The sequence below is a fragment of the Lynx canadensis genome, chromosome D3 (assembly GCF_007474595.2).
Source record: "Lynx canadensis isolate LIC74 chromosome D3, mLynCan4.pri.v2, whole genome shotgun sequence".
In the NCBI taxonomy this organism is placed as follows: Eukaryota; Metazoa; Chordata; class Mammalia; order Carnivora; family Felidae; genus Lynx; species Lynx canadensis.
Window position 1 is genome coordinate 39,007,810 of NC_044314.2, and position 18,135 is coordinate 39,025,944.

Here is an 18,135-nt window from a genome sequence, read left to right on the forward strand (position 1 = left end):
GTAATAATTTCATTGTATCTGGAGATCGATATGGGAAGTATTGCCATCTTAACAATTTTAAGTATTCTAATTTATGAAGAGGGTATTTTTTCTTGTATATTTAGTTTATTTCAAAAATAATTTGTGCATTTCAGAGTATAAGGTTTACACTTTTTCGTTAAATGTATTCTTAAGTATTTTATTCTTTTAGATGCTTTTGTAAATGTAATTTCTAAAAGTTTTGTATCTGGTTTGTTCATTGCAACTTTACAGAATACTATTAACTTTCGCACTTGGATCTTATATCCTGAAAACTTGCTGAACTAAGTTTTCAGTTTTAATAGAGTTTTAAGAGATTCCTTAGAAATTTTTACATACAAAAGCATTTCAACTGCAAATAAGGATAGTTTTATTGCTTTTTAATCTTGATACTGTAATTTATTTCTTAAATAAAATTGCTGTAGCTAGAACCACATTTATGGTTAAAAGTGACTACATTTATGAATAGAAATGACAAGAGTGTATATAGATCCTTGTTTTGGTCCTGATCTTTATTAAAGAATCCATTCTTTCACCCTTCAGTTAGCTGTTAGCTATGGGTTTTTGTACACGTCTCTTCTGAGGTTGATGAAGTCCCCTACTCTTCCTACTTGGTTGGATTTTTCTAATGAAAGAGCGTTGGACATTGTCAAATGCTTTTTTGGGTATCTATTGAGTTGATTTTATGGTTTTTATTTCTCATTCTATTGATATGATTAATTGCTTTTCAGATGTTAAGCCGACTTATATTTCTGAGATAAATTTCGGTAGATCATGGTGTATAATTTTATTGACATGTTGCTGGATTTGGTTTGCTGGTATTTTGTTGAGGATGTTTATATCCATATTCATGAGATATCAGCTGCAGTTTTCATTTCTTGTGATGTCTTTGCCTGGCATTCAGACAAAGGTAACACTGGGAAGTGAAGCCATATGAGCGTGGGCCTTCCTTTGTAGGTAGTTTTGATTAGTAATTCAATATGTTTACTTTTTATAGGTCTAATCGAATTGCTTATCCTTGACTCAATTTAAGTATTTTGTGTATTTCTAGGAATCTTCCCATTTCACCTAAGTAATTTGTTAGCATACAATTATTTATTTATTTTAATCTTTTTTATTTCTGTGAGGTCAGTCGTGGTGACCCCTGATGCATTTATGTTTGTCATTTGAATCTTCTTTTCTTTTTTCTTTGTCAGTCTAGGTAACAGGCCATCAATTATGTTGATGTTTTCAAACAGCCTTTTGGTTGCATTCATTTTGTCTATTGTTTGACTGTTTTCTATTTAATCAGTTTCTGCTCTCAATTTTGTTATTTATTTCTGTTTCCTTGCATTAGGTTTTGTCTTTTTCCCCAGTGTCTTAAGGTAGATTAGGTTATTGGTTAGAGATCTTTATTCTTTTTTTTTTTTTTTTAATATAAGTTTTTACAATTGCTCTCTAAGCACTGCTGCTTTAGCTGCATACCATGTTTGGGTATGTCATCTCAAACTATTTTTTGACTTCCCTTTGATTACTTCTTTGACCAGTTGGTTATTTAGAATTGTATTATTTAATTTCCACACATTTGTGAGTTCACCACATTTCTTTTTGTTATTGATTTCTAATTTCATTCCATTAAGATCAGAGAACAATTTTTTTTTACTTATTTCAAATTATTTGTATTTATGGATATATGCTTTCTGGACTAGTATATGGACTATTCTGGAGAATGAGCCACATGCACTTCAGAAGAATATATATACCACTGTTGTTTGGCGAAGTATTCTGTTGATGTCAATTAGATCTAGTTGGTTTATAGTGTTGTTCGATCTTCTATTTCCTTTTTGATCTTCTGCCTAGTTGTTCTACCCTTATTGAAAGTGAGGCATTGAATTCTCCAAGTATGATCCAACTATTATTGTTATATCTTCCTGATGGATTGACCCTTTTATCATTGTAAAACACCTCTCATTTACTCTAGTAGTATCTTTGTAGTAGTATCTTAAAAAGTCTATTTTGTCTGATGTTAGTATACTCACTCTAGCTTTTTTGTGCTTCTTGTTTTCATGATACATCATTTTCCATTCTTGTAATTCTTGTATCTCTTTCTATCTCTGAATCTAAAACATGTCTCTTCTAAAAATATTTAGGGGCGCCTGGGTGGTCCAGTTGGTTAAGCATCCAACTTCAGCTCAGGTCATGATCTCGTGGTTCGTGAGTTTGAGCCCCACATTGGTCTCTGTGCTGACAGCTCAGAACCTGGAGCCTGCTTCAGAATCTGTGACTCCCTCTCTCTCTACCCCTCCCCTGCTCATGCTCTGTCTCTTTGTCTCTCAAAAAAAAAAAAAAGTTAAAAAAAATTAAAAAAATCAAAGTTTAAAAAATGAAATGTGTCTCTTTTAAATAGCATATAGTTGTATGTTACTACTTTGTTTTTCTTTGTATCCAGTCTCATAAACTTTGTCTTTTAATTGGGTTATTTAATGAATTCACATTTAATGTTATTATTGATGTTGTTGGATCTATATGTGCCATTTCACTTTTTGTTTTCTGTATGCTTTGTTTTCTGTATGTCTTTTTTTGTTCTTTTATTTCTTCTTTACTGTTTTCTATTGCATTGAATAAATATTTTTAATATAGTGTTTTAACTTCTTTAATGATTTATTTTTGTTCTTTTTTAAGAAAAAGTAGTAGTTGTTGTTCCAGGTCTTATCATGTATCTTAAACTTACCAGCATCAGCTTCAGATTTATATTAACTTACTTCAAGTGATAAATAGAAATAGTATTCCTATATAGCTCTATTCTCTTTTCCTCTTTTTTATATTATTATTGTTACATTATGTCTATAAACATAAAACATTGCTATAATTACTACCTTACATAATCTTATCACTTTTTTTTAATTTTTTTTTCAACGTTTATTTATTTTTGGGACAGAGAGAGACAGAGCATGAACGGGGGAGGGGCAGAGAGAGAGGGAGACACAGCATCGGAAACAGGCTCCAGGCTCCGAGCCATCAGCCCAGAGCCTGACGCAGGGCTCGAACTCACAGACCGCGAGATCGTGACCTGGCTGAAGTCGGATGCTTAACCGACTGCGCCACCCAGGCGCCCCTTATCACTTTTAAAGAATATGAGAATGGAAAGGAGAGCCAATATATATAGTGTTTCCTATATTAACCTTGTTTATCTTTTCTGGCTCTCTTCCTTTGTTCCTCTGGACTCAAGGCAGGTGTCATTTTCCTTAGCTAGTAGAGCTTTGCTTCCATCCACCTCCTTTGTGCTATTATAGGTATCTCCTACTTTTTGAAAGTTTGCATTTCACCACTTCACTTTCATGAAAAACTTACCTTAGTACCCACCTTCACTAACTGAAAGAAATCTAAAGAGAATTTTCTCTTTTGTGTAAAAAGGCAAAAAAAATGAAGATAGCGTTCAGCATTTGTTTTTCAGCAAGCTGTGTTAGAGGCACACACACCCTGAGCGACAAGCGTGCACTACCAAGCTTCTTTCCTGGGAACTGCACTCAGTATTCTCAGCATCAAGCCATCATAGCTTTGAACTCTGTCTGTGAGCATGTGTGCTTTATTTAAATTTATTATTCATTTTGAAATAATTTTTTTTTTATTCCTAGGAGCTCTCATCATATCTCTTAGGTTCAGTTTGTGTATGACCAAGATCCAGTACAGATGGGATAGGAGAGCTAGGTCAAAACTCAACTTCAAAGAAAGCTAACATTCCTTTGTAGATTGCATTTTGTAGAGAAAGAGCATTGCTCTTATCAGGAATATTTTGTAGGGCTAATCATTTATAAAAAAAAAACAACTAAACAAATATGAGGTTAAGTGGAATTATTAAGTTGTTAAATGCATTTTTAGGGCAATATCTCAATTTATTCTACATCACCACAAATTTTGAGCTATAAAAGAAAAATAGACTTGAGGTTAAGAATTCAAAAAGAGATTTTATTTAATTATAAATAAAAACTTAAAATTATGCAAACGCTAAGTACAATTTCAAGTTAAGTAGATTCAAATGAAGAGAAAATAGATTTTCATAGGAAAGCAAGTATTCTCATGTCGATTTTAGAGTATTTTTCATTAACATTCTCCTATTAACATTTATAGAAGATTTATGCATGCACTGATGGGAGAATTAACCTCTGAATCTGTAATGTCAAGTGTTTTCCATAAAAAGCTTACAGATATCTGCTTAAAGAATTTGGCTGTTTACAATTAGAGATGACAGTACTAATTTTACAAAAATGATTTTATTAATTTTACTTGCAGATGTGTCAAATGTGCAAAAACCTAGGACTTAATTTTGTCTCAGTTTATGTCTCCAAAGATACCTATCCATTTATGGTATAGACTTCAGTTTAACTGGAGCAGTACTGTCCAGCAGAAATTTCTGTGATGATGGCCATGATCTCTACTGTCCAGTATGGTAACCACTGGCCATGTGTGACCATTGAGCATGGGAAATATGGCTACTCTGACTAAAGAACTTGATTTTTAATTTTAGTTAATTTAAATGTAAATAGACTCATGTGACTAGAAGCTATTTTATTAAGCATCACAGAACTAAAATAATTAGTTAATGGTAATTCTACCCTATAGATTCATTTATTCTGTACCTATTTATCTTCCTTCCTCCAGACACACACAGACTAACACTGACCATCACCCACAATTGTAAAAAAATAAACTCTATGTTATTATTTCAATTTTAAAATAACAAGATGGGATTAATAGTTATATTATTTTTTAATTGAATTATACATTTTATTTATTGATTTACTTATTTATTTGTTTTTTAAATAATTTATTGTCAAGTTAGCTAACATACAATGTATATAGTGTGCTCTTGGCTTTGGGTGTAGATTCCGTTGATTCATCACTTACATACAACATCCAGTGCTCATCTTAACAAGTGCCCTCCTCAGTGCTCATCACCCATTTTCCCTGCCCCTCTGCTCTTTCACCCCCATCAACCTTCAGTTTGTTCTCTGTATTTAAGAGACTCCTATGTCTGCTTCCCTCTCTGTAACTATTCTTTTTCTTTCCCTTCTCACATGGTGTTAAGTTTCTCAACTTCCACATATGAGTGAAAACATGATATCTGTCTTTCTCTGACTGACTTATTTCACTCAGCATAATCACCCATTATCTTACATTGCTCTACATTTCTTGGACATTTCATGTAGAAACTCACCCAAATAAAACTTTATAAATTAATGCATGTTTTCATTTCAAATTTCAGTTTGCTTTAAAGAATGGTGCTGAAAATAAGAAAAAATAATCTAGTACATTTATCTGTACTCTTTAACAACCATTGGGATGATTAAGGCAGAATAATATTGCCTCCTGGAGTATGTGAGCCAGATAGAGGAGGTATGGCTCTTGGTTGCATAGTTTGCTTATCAAAGGCATGATTCAGGCTAAGCTCTGTGCTATCTCTAAGAATTGGCTTGCTCGGGAAGAAGCAGTTTCTTCCCTACTCAGACAATAAGACAGTGGTCTCAGGGAGGGCTATGTTTAACTTATAGTGAAGAAAGGAAGGAAGCATATTCTCTTCTGCAACGATTAAAGTGACAGGATGTGCTTGCCATAAAATGGGAGGTTTCAGATATGGGTGAGTATAACCTATGTGAAAGATGTATAGCATAATAGGATGTTCAAGAGAATGAATGATTTATATATTTATGCAGTGAACAAAAATGATTATAAGTATGGAAAATTAGCTGGCTTATATTTTCTGAAAGGAATTACTTTATAAAACTGTTTTGATGCTGCTAAACTGATAACTTCACCCTCCCATTACCATTATAATACCTTATCGGATTTTTTTTCCTTATACTTATCAATGTCTGAAATTATCCTGGTTAATTATCTCCTGGTTATGTTCTTTTCCTGGTAGAAGATAGTCTCCCATGAGTATAGGATCCTTTGTTACACATTGTTACTAGATCTCTAGTTTTCAGAACAGTGCCTGTACATAGTAAGTGCCCAATAAATACGTTTTAAACAAAATAATTAGCTCATTTACACTGTTATGTTATTATAAGTGGGAAGAAAAAATGGCTAAATAGGTTATATCTAACTTACTGGACACCGTATGTGATATTATACATCATAATCATGCCACAGCTATAATGAGGTGTCAATACAGAAGTACCTGTAACATAGTTATTTTTATTTTGTCAAACGCTTATATAAGTGCTTCTATAAATAATAATCAGAAATTATTCACTTTATTAACTCATTAATCATTAATTGTTATGCTTCCTTAATTGTTCCCTAAGACATTTGCTTTGGGTTTTATAACAATTTGACTTTAACCATTGAAATAGGCTGAGCATAAAAATGTCATCTACCCCGTGTCTGTACAAAAAGTAAACATTATTATAAAGTTAAGCGAATATTCTTAGTAGCTCTTTGCTGGATTAGGCACTATTCATGAAAACACATTCTTTTTGTCTGATTCCATACAATAACCATTTACAAACCTATTAATAGATCTTGTATTAAAAGTTATTTATCTATTGATTCAGCATCTAGCAAACTATCTTCATTGTGTTGTTTAGAGATATTGTGTGTTATGGATTTCTATTATTTCTCCTACCCAGCTGGTTCATAATTATTAACAGATGCTATCATTCATCACGCTAAGATGCAGTGTTGAATTGCAGCAAATCCTTTTACACCGATCAGTCTGTATTTTAGGCTAATGCAGGATGACTTTTGCCATTGGTTTTAAACGTGTAGTTCAAATAATTCTGATGGAGTTTTCCAAATTTTACTTGGTGCCATTGTCTACAGAAAGGGAAGATGGTATGTATAGTGTAGGGGCTTTCAAAGTACTTTTCATTCTTAGCCTCTTACAGAATTTCAATATACAAAATGTATGTACCATGTGGTGTGTCTTCTTTTCCTTCCCCATAGTATGTATGTGTAGCTGCCTTAGTGGCAATTTATGTAAATCTGAATAATCATTCTTGCTCTTCAGCTGGGTCCTAATCTACATCATCCATAGTGGTGGTTTCTCATGGCCCCAAATCCATAATTATCTTTAGGTGGATGCTTCTTGTGTTTCAGTATTCCACAATGAGTCTGGTACTCATGATCACAATGACTATGAAAGAGGGCTTCCTCCTACTAGTTCTCAATACCACCTGTCTTGACTTTTCTTAAGTGAGCAGGGTTTCACTGCATGGGCCATTTCCTGGGATGAGTTGTCTTTCCCTAAAGAAATGATAAAGATTCAAGTACATTCTTATGGTTGAGCATTTCATTCTTCTGGCATCCTCTGAAACTCTCCACCTCTATCTGGTTTCTTGGGCACTCCAGAAGAGGAGAGTATTCCAAAGGAGAAGAAGAGAGAGGTCTGATGATGGCCTGTGCAAGATAGGAAAGGTGGGAAGAATATTATTGACAAATATCCATTTTACTTCTCTGGCTAAGGTCTTATTTGTCTCAGAAGTGTGAAGTGAATCAAACCTTGCTCCATGACCTTATTTCTCCCAAGTCCACTTTATGGTCTACATGAGAATTTTATATTTCACTCACAACATGTGGACCTTAATTTTTGATCTGGAAACCCAAGTCTTTATACCTAAGTGAGCATTTGCATCACTTGTATTGCCTGACCTCCTCCAGAAAGAGGCAAGAAATTAAGTTATTTCTTGAGTAGAGTGGGGAAAGCAATTTAACTTCACTCTAATTTGCTGATAAAAGAATAAATCGTCTGGGGCTCCTGGGTGGCTCAGTTAAGCATCCGACTCTTGATTTCAGCTCAAGTCATGATCTCATGGTTCATGAGTTCGAGCCCCACATTGGGCTCTGTGCTGACAGTTCAGAGCCTGCTTGGGATTCTCTCTCTCCCTCTCTCTCTCTCTGCCCTTCCCCCATTTGTGTGCACCTGTGCTCTCCCTCTCTCTCAAATAAACTTAAAAAAAAAAAAAAGAAAAGCAGAAATCTTCTGATTTTACTATGCCTTGGGCAATAGGGCAGTTCCAGGTCTCCCCAACTCAGCCTGCCTATTGTTGCCCACACGGTACAATAGTCTTTCCTCTAAGTGGCCTCTGGTGCATAGGTGGCTGGATGGAGATCACTAGTATCTAACCTGAAAACTTGCTATAATCATGTATTAGTTCCAGGGCTTTTTGTCAGTTGTTTCAGAATTTTACATAGGTGATCATGTCATTTGCAAATGTGTATACTTTTGTTTGTGTTTTTTTTTTTTTTCCACCTTACTGCATTAGCAAGGACATCTAGTAGAATGTTGAAAAGGAGTGGTGGGAGGGAACATCCTTGCTTTGTACCAGATCTTAGTGGAAAACTTCCAAGTTTCCCACCATTAAGTGTGATGTCAGCTGTAGGGTTTTGTTTTTGTTTTTGTTTTTGTTTTTACTGTCTTATCAAGTTGAGAACATTTCTCTCTATTCCTAGTTTACAGAGAATTTTTATCATGAATAGGTATTGAGCTTTTCAAATGCTTTTTCTGCATCTATTGATATGATTTGATTTTTCTTTTTTACTCTGCTGATGTAGATAGATTAAATTAATTGATATCTGAATGTTGAACCCATCTTGCAACCTACTGTAACTCTCACTTTGTTTTGGTGTAAAACTTTTTAATACTTTTTTGGACCAAATTTGCTAATATTTTGTTGAGAGTTTCTTTCTCCATGTTCATAAGAGATACTGGTCTGTAGTTTTCTTTTAATGTTTTTGGTCTTGGTATTTGCATAATGTGGACCTCACAGAACGAGTTAGGTAATAGGTCTCTCTGCTTCTATTCTCTGAAAGTGAGTGTAGAGAACTTGTATAATTTCTTCCTCAAATGTTTAGTAGAATTTACCAGTGAACCTATCTGGGCATCATTTTTTCTTGTGTGAGTTTTCACACTGTCTTGCAAGGAATTGGTCCATCTCATCTATGTATTTGAATCTATAGGCACAGAGTTGTTCATAGTATTCCTTTATTGTCCTTTTAGTGTCCATGGGGTTTGTGGCAATGTCCTCTCTTATTTCTAATATTAGTAACTAGTGTCCTCTCTTTTTTTTTTCTTCATTAGATTTTATTGATCTTTTTAAAGGACCATCTTTTGGTTTTGTTGATTTTCTCTATTGTTTTCCTGTTTTCAGTTTCATTGCTTCCTGCTATAATTTTCATTATTTCTTTTCTTCTGGTTACTTTGAATTTAATATTCACATCTTTCTCTAGTCTTTAAAAAAATTTTTTAGTGTTTATTTATTTTTGATAGGGGGAGAGAGACAGAGCCTGAGTGGGGGAAGGGCAGAGAGAGAGGGAGACACAGAGCCTGAAGCAGGCTCCAGGCTCAGAATGTCAGCACAGAACCCGACACGGGGTTTGAACTCACAGACCATGAGATCATGACCTGAGCCGAGATAAGACACTTAACCGACTAAGCCACCCAGGTACCCCTCTTTCTCTAGTTTCTAAGGTGGAAGCATATATTATTGATTGTAGATCTTTCATCCTTCCTAACATTCGATGTTATAAAATTCCCTCTAAGCACTGCTTTAACTGAATCTCACAAAGGTTGGTAAGTTGTGTTTTCATTTGCAAAATATTTTGAAAGTTTTCTTGAGATATCTTATTTGACTCATGTTATTTAGAAGTGTATTGTTTCATCGCTGTGTTGTTTCTAGTTATCTTTCTGTTATCAGTTTCTCATTTAATTCCCGTTGTTGTCAGAGAGCATTGTATGATTTCTGTTTTTTTAAATATGTTAAGGTATGTTTTATGACCTTAAATGTGGCATATGTTGATGAATATTCCAGGTGAGCTCTAGAAAAATGTGTATTCTACTACTGTTACATGAAGTAGTTTATGGATGTCAATTATATTCAGTTGATTGACAGTGTTGCTTCTGACTGCTGGATCTGTTTCTGAGAGGGGTGTTGAAAGATCCAACTGTGATAGTAGATTCATCTATTTTTCCTTGCAATTCTATCAGGGCTTTTTTGTTTTGTTTTGTTTTTTTGCCTCATGTAGGTCAATTGTTGTTAGGTGCATACATGTTAAGAATTGTTATGTCTTCTTGGGTGAATTGACTTCTTATCATTATGTAATATCCTTCTTTATACTCGATTACTCTCCTTATTTTGAAATCTGCTTTATCTAACACAGCTACTCTGGCTTTCTTTTGATTATTGCTATTTTTTCTCCATCCATTTACTTTTAATTTTTGCGTCTTTATATTTAAAGTGGGTTTCTGGTAAACAAGGCATTAGTTGGCTTATCCTTTCTGATCCACTTTGACAATCTATGTCTTTTAATTATTATATTTAGACCACTCACGTTCAATAAGATTCTTGATATAGTATCTACCGTATTTCTTGCTATATTCTATTTATTGTTCTTGTTCTTTGTTTGTTTTTGCCTTCCATTCCCTTTTGCCTTTTGTGGTTTTAACTGAAAATTTTACATGATTCCATTTTCTCTCCTTTCTTAGTATATCAATTATACTTTTTTAAAAACTTTTTTTCAGTAGTTGCCCTAGAGTTTGCAATATACAACTAATTCAAATCCACTTTTATTTTTTTTAATTTTTTAAATCTTTATTTTTGAGAGAGACACAGTGTGTGAGCAGGGGAGGAGCCGAGGGGAGGGAGACACAGAATCAGAAGCAGGCTCCAGGCCCTGAGCTGTCAGCACAGAGCCCGACGCTGGGCCTGAACTCATGAACCCTGAGATCATGACCTGAGCCGAAGTCAGACACTTAACCGATTGAGCCACCCAGGTGCCCCTCAAGTCCACTTTTAAATAACACTATATCACTTCATAGGGAGTGTGAGTCCCTTAAAATAACAAAATATCCTAATTCCTTCCCTCCATCTTTTATATTATTGCTGTCATTTATTTCACTTTATGGACACATGCATATATATATGTGTGTGTGTGTGTGTGTGTGTGTGTGTGTGTGTGTGTTTAATTCCAACATCCCTGTCACCCTGTCATGTCTGATTCTGATGCTGCCATATATGTGTGTGTGTGTGTGTATATATATATATATATATATATATATATATATATATGTTTAATTCTAACATCCCTGTCATGTCTGATTCTGATGCTGCCCTGTATCTTCAAATTGTGTTTTTGGATTTTTGGTATGCATTATAGTTTTTTGTTTTTGTTTTTGTTTTTTGTGTTTTTTTGTTTTTCCAGGTACCTGGATTCAATTTGCTTAGTAGAAGAAACTACTGTCAATAGGCCTGTAGTGATGTGTTGTGAAGTGTAGGGGGAGGGGCATGTTCTAGACTCCTTATGATTAGGTCTCTGTCTTTCAGTACCCTGTGCTCCTGGGCTGAGAACGTCAGAAGTGCTTCTCAGGTTTTGCCTCCCTGCTTAGGTGAGGCAGGGGGACAGATTGGCTTAAGTGTGTAGAGTGGGCATTTCCCTTCCCTGTGTCAATTAGGCTCTGACAAAACTCCAGCAGGTTACACTCTGGTTAATTAGTTTCTCCTGATGGCAGGCCTATTTAAGAACAGAGTGTTCTGGCTTATTTCAAAATGGTTCCTTTTCCCCCTCCCTCTGCCGGAAGTAGGAGGGGATTTTTTGTCCGATATTTATGGAGGGAATCTTGGGCAAACTCCTGGACGTAATTCTCGCAATATTGTTGGGTTCTAGCCTATGGCCGAGTCCTCCTAGAGTTTTTAACTCTCAGAGGCAGCACTGAGGCTCTAGCAATTCATCAGTTACAGTTCAGGTTTTCCTACCCTAGCCCTGGCTCCTGCACTGGTTTCTGCTTGTGGAGAGTCTGCTCAGGTAAGCTGGGAGTCCCAGGATTCACCCCTCTGTCTCTAATCTTGGGGGTAACATTTGCTCTGTCTTTCCCTCTCATATGAACTCAGAGTTGCTTATATATATATATATATATATATATATATATATATACACATATATATATATGTGTGTGTATATATATGTATATCAAGTATATGGATTTATCAATAGTGAGTCCATCAAAATGATTTTCTAAAACATGAGACTTACTTACTTTCCCCACAAAACATTATGTAATCCCTCATTAGGTTTTTGTTAGTTTTCCCTAGTCAAAAAACATGAAAGTAAAGCTATGTGACCATTTCTCATTTCTTTTAAGACATATAGTAGATTGTATGCTAATACTATGCTAAAATCCTTTAAATGGGTCAGAATATCTGTATCACGTTATCTGTAATACACCCAAGGCTGGAGAATAATTTGAAGATTTATACTAGGCTTTTATGAATTAAGGATTGGCTTTTCTGCAAAATGTTAAGTAATAGGCAGCAATTTGTAGATATTGTAATCCTTATTAAACTCACTGTAAGGATCAATATCCTTTTGTGGTTCAACAAAGTATTCCACATCTGCCTAAAAAATAGCTTAACTTTTACTTTCTAGATAAAAATGGTCAGTGTTCTTATTCAGTACGTGAGCCATAAAAACTTTGTAAGCCAGAAACTTTGGGAGAAAAACATTATTTCAGAGCAATGAGATGTATTTTGGTTACCAGCTGCCATAGGACAAAAACCATACCAAGGGTTTTCTTTCAAACTTCTCTCTACTAACAGGAAGAGACAAACTGGAGAAATTTGGCCCAAAATTAATTCTGTTGCAGGAGGATTATGCCTTTATTTAAACCTAAAAAGAATACATCTATGTAATGAAAATAATAAACTTGGTGGTAAATTGAGTTTCAAACTCAATTTTCCTTTTAAAATAGTCATTTTCATAAAAAATTAAGTCCATGACTTACACCTTATTTAGCAGACTGTTGTTTTGACTATCCTGTTTCATGTAAACTGGCACTATTACATTATACATTGGATTACAGCTCCTCCCAGTTGTAAAATAAAATAAAATTATTTGGTCTTGTCCCGAAGTTATTGGAAGAGCATTAATAGACTTTAAATCAATATGTCAAATAACTACAATTACTGTTATTACAAATATTTCTTTCAAACTGATAAAAATAAGGGAATACAACACAGTTTATGCTATAAAGTGCTTAAAGGCCATCATAAGTAGAAAGATATTTTTATCAGGCACACTTATTTTTCTTAATTGATTTCTTTTATATTGGCATAAGAATAAAGTAATAAAAGGTAGATGATTTGATTAAAGGCTTATAACCAACTCCAGAGATTATTTATTTGTCTACATATCTATATCCCAATTTCTTTATCTGTAAAATCCAAGTGGGTATAATGTTTGGCTGTTTGCTGCATCATCCTAGACTTGAGCAGATAATCAATTGAGAGAGATTAAGGAAACCAGAAATTCATTTAAAATCTACGTATTTCATACTTTCCCTAACACACACCAAAGATAGAACATGGTTAGAATTTTACCGAAAATCTACTGAATATAGTCTTTGCTGCAGAACTAAAATGGTTGATTGCATTTTATTTTACTCAGTATTGTTATTTAATGTGTTTCTTTACAATTAAAAAAACACGAATACTAAGACATGAGAGTTTTAAAATATTGGTCTGGAGGAAAAACAAATTAAAGTGTGTAAAGGGAGATTTTTGAAGGTCAGGCATAACTGAGTAGTAAACCATTCAGAAACTATAGTGATGGCCATGAAAGGTTGTTTTTTTTCCCTCAATAGAAGACATAAAATAAATTTTATAGCATTTTAAAATACAAAAACAAAATCCTAAAACTCAAGCCATCAAATGTTGGAGGGTACAATACTTAGGCACTCACAATTAAGTGCCTGTGAAGGTTTTATTTTCCCCATCTGTCAGAGGGTTGGTGCTGCCTCAGTAAACACTTTCAGATGCCTGAATTTCCCAGCTGTCAAAAACAGCTCTCCAAAATGATCTCATGTGAGGTTTTACAACTAGTGTAACCATTTAGGGTTGATTAGCTTAAAAAATTATCTTAACAATTAAATATATTGCCTTTAAAATACTTAATCCAATTGTAGCCTATACCTTAGTCACTAGTTGGCATTATAGCATTTTTCTCTTAGGGAAATAATTTTCAATCAGTTTTTGTTCTTAAAAACCATCTCGTTTATTTCTCATTTCTGTGCTTCAAGGTATAGGTACTAGTAATATCCTGTTTTTAATGAGGACCCTGAGATTTAGAGAAGTGAAGTAAATCCTCCAAGGTCACATAGATAGCAAATGGGGGAAGGGGAATTGAGTTGGTTAAGTTAAAGATAGCCCTTGGACAAATATTGACAATTTGTAAAACCTTGAGGCCATATTATATTTCTCCAGAGTTGATAAAACAATAGGAATCACTAGGTTTTGCGTTGTATTTTGGTTTTTGGGTTTTTTGTTTGTTTGTTTTATTATTACAAAATTGACCAGTATTGGGAAGTTTGCAAATTCACATGTGCCAACCCAGTAGAATATTTGTATGTAAGTGTGATGTGGTGTCTATCTAGAGGTATATTTCCCTGTATATTTGGACATAAGGTAGGTTAAAAGTGAAAATTGGATACAGACTGAGCTTGTGTTACGTTTCATCCTAATTCCTTGTGTCTTATAAATTTACTGTGACTTAATTTGTTGGAAAAAATAATATATTCTTTGTTTCCCTATTACTCAACAAATATGGCCCTATGGAAAGGAAAAAAAAAATTGGTCTGTCTCATATGTAAGGTGTGAGGCCATTTCCTATGAATTTGGAACATATTTTTTCACAGATATATATTGGTTAATGCTGAGATTATTTTATTATGACTCAAATCATGTGCAATCAAGACAGAAATAATCTTTAACAAATTTATTTTTTTACAAGTAAAGCACTAGCTTCTGTTCTGTAGTTCAGTATTAATTTTAGCTTTGTTGAAATTGCTGAATAGTTGACTTTTTTATTTATAAGAAATGGCAAGTTCATAGGATCCAATCTAAAATAAATGAGAATAGGAAACTGAATATTGGCTTAGCTGAATGTTAAAAACATTGAAGAAAGGAAGTAGGGGAAAAAAAACCCAAAAAACAAAGATCCAGTGAGTAGTTTGGAAGCAACAATTGTTTATATCAAAACAAAATTATTTTTGTTGTTTGTTTTTAAAATCTACCTTATTTTTAGAGGAGTTTTAGGTTCACAGCAAAATTGACTGGAAAGTAAAGAAAGTTCCTGTAGACCTCTTATCTCCACACACAACCTCCCCCACTATCAATATCCCTCACTAGAGTAGTACATTTGTTACAATTGATGAAACTATATCATTATCACCCCAAATCCATAACTGTGCATTAGGGATAAATCTTGGTGGTGTACATGCTATGGGTTTGGACAAATGTATAATGCCCTGAATTCACCATTATAGTATCATATGGAATACTTTCATTACCTTAAAAATAATCTGTGCTCTACCTGTTCATTTCTGCTGCCCTATGACTCCTGACAAACTATTCTTTTTACTGTCTTCATAGTTTTGCCTTTCTCAGAAAGTCCTGCAGTTGGAATCAAAAGTATTGCCTTTTCAGGCTGTCTTCTTTCATTTAATAGTATGCATTTAAAGTTCATCCGTGACTTCTAGTGGTTTGATAGCTTTTTTTTTCTTTGCATTGAATAATATTCGACTGTCTCTGGATGTACCACAGTTTATCCTTTTACCTACTGAAAGACATAATGGTTGCCTGTCAATTTTGGATATTATAAATACAGCTATTGCAATAATTGGTATAAGGGTTTTTGTGTAGACTAAGTTTTCAACTCATTTGGGTAAATACCAAGGAGTATGATTGCTGGATCATATGGCAAGAGCATGTTTAGTTTGGTAAGAAGCTGCAAACTGTCTTCCAAAGCAGTTACAACATTTTGCATTCCCACCAACAATGAATGAGAGTTTCTCTTGCTCCATGTCCTTGCCAGCAATTGGTGTTGTTCATGTTTTAGACTTTTCACCATTCTAACAGATGTGTGGTGATTTCTCATTTTTTTTTAATTTGTAATTCCCTGATATATGAGATTGAACATCTTTTCATATGTTTATTTTCTGTTTATCTTCTTTGGTGAGGTGCCTGTTCAGATCTTTTGCCCATTTCTTAACTGGGTTGTTAGGTTTCTTACTGTTGAGTTTTAAAAGTTCTTTGCATATTTTGAATAGTCTTCATCAGATGTGTCTTTTGTAAATATTTTCTTCCAGTCTGTGGTTTATCTTCTCATTTTCATGACAGTGCACTTCATAGAGCAGACACTGTTTTTATTTTAATGAAGTCCTGTTTATCAGTTATTTTTTCACAGATTATGTCTTTATTATATCTAAAAAGTCATGGCTATGGCCAAGACCATCTAGGTTTTCTCCTATGTTGTCTTCTAGGACTTTTTTTTAATTGAAGTATAATCAGCGTAGAATGTTAGGTTAGTTTCAAGTGTACAACAATTTTATACGTTACTCAGTGCTCACTAAGATGTGTAGTCACCGTCTGTCAACCATACAATATTATTATAATACTATTGAACATATTCTCCACACTATACTTTTAATTTCCATGACTTCCTTATTTTATAACTGGACCTTTGTACATCTTAATTCCCTTTCTCTATTTCACCCATCCCCACCTGCCTAATGGGAACCACCAGTTTGTTCTCTATAAGAGACGGTTTTGTTTGTTTTGTTTTTTGTCTTTCTCTGTCTAAATTATTTCACTTAGCATAATACCCTCTAGTCCATCTGTGTTATTACAAATGGCAAGACCCCATTCCTTTTTATGGTGGAGTAATAATCCGTGTGTGTGTGTGTACACTACATCTTTTTTCCTATTTGCTTTGATTTTCATTCCCATGACTTACTCATTCAGTAACTAGAAGCCTATGTCTCCCACTCCCCTTTACTCATTTTGCCGTACCCACCAACACCCTCCCCCTTGCAATCAGTTATTTCTACTTATAGTTCTTATTCTGATTTTTGTACATTTTTTTAGCTTCAGTTAATGAGTGGAATTATATGGTATTTGTCTTTTTCAGTTTGATTTCTTTCTCTTACCATAAAGCCCTTTATGTCCATTCACATTGTCTCAAATGGCAATATCTCATCCTTTTATGTGACTGTGTTATATTCCTGTGTGTGTGTGTGTGTGTGTGTGTATGTATACACCACAGTTTCCTTATCTGTTCATTTACTAATGGACATTTAAGTTGCTTCCATGTCCTGGCTATTGTAAATAATACTGCAATAAACAGAGGGGTGCATATATATTTTAGGGTTAGTGTTTTTGTTATGCTTGGGTAAATACCAAATAGCGGAATTACTAGACTATATGGTATTTCTATTATAAATTTTTTAAGCAAACTCCATACTGCTTTCCACAGTGGCTGTTCCAATTTACATTCCCACCAATAGTGCACAAGTGTTCTTTTCCCCCACATCCTTACCACCACTTGTTTCTTGTCTTCTTGATTCTAGCTATTCTATCAGGTGTGAGGTGATATATTTTTGTGGTTTTGACTTGCATTTCCCAGATGATGAGTGATGTTGAGCATCTTTTAATGTGTCTGTTGGCCATCTGTGTGTCTGAAGAAATGTCTATTCAGGTCATCTGCCCATTTTTAGTTGGATTATTCATTTTGGGGGTGTTGGGTTTTACAAGTTCTTTATATATTTTGGATACTAACCATTTATCATATGTCATTTGCAAATATTTTCTCCCATTCCATAGCTTGCCTTTTAGTTTTGTTGATTGTTTCATACACTGTGCAGAAGGTTTTTGTTTTGATGAAGTCCTAATAGTTTATTTTTGTTTTTGTGTCCCTTTCCTCAGGAGACATATCTATAGAAAATGTTACTAAGGACAATGTCATAGAAATTATTGCCTGTGTTCTTTTCTAGGATTTTTATGGTTCTAGGTTTCATGTTTATGTCTTTTCTTCAAGTATTTTTGTGTATGGTGTTAAAAAGCAGTCCAGTTTCATTTTTACATGTAACTGTTCAGTTTTCTCAACTCCCCTTATTGAACAGACCATCTTTTTCTCCATTGTGTATTCTTGCTTCCTTTGTCATATATTAATTGATCATATAAATGTGGGCTTATTTCTGGGCTCTCTATTCTGTTCCATTGATCTGTGTATCTATTTTTGTGCCAGTACATACTGTTTTGACTACTACAGGTTGATGTAATATTCTTGAATCTGGAATTGATACATCCAGCT

At 34.1% G+C, this 18,135-nt stretch overlaps 1 protein-coding gene across 2 annotated transcripts in view; it reads left to right on the forward strand.

Annotated features, from left to right (window-relative positions):
* The window catches only part of NOL4 (nucleolar protein 4), a 417,756-nt gene that overhangs the window by 233,862 nt on the left and 165,759 nt on the right, over positions 1 to 18,135 (forward strand). The window lies entirely within an intron of this gene.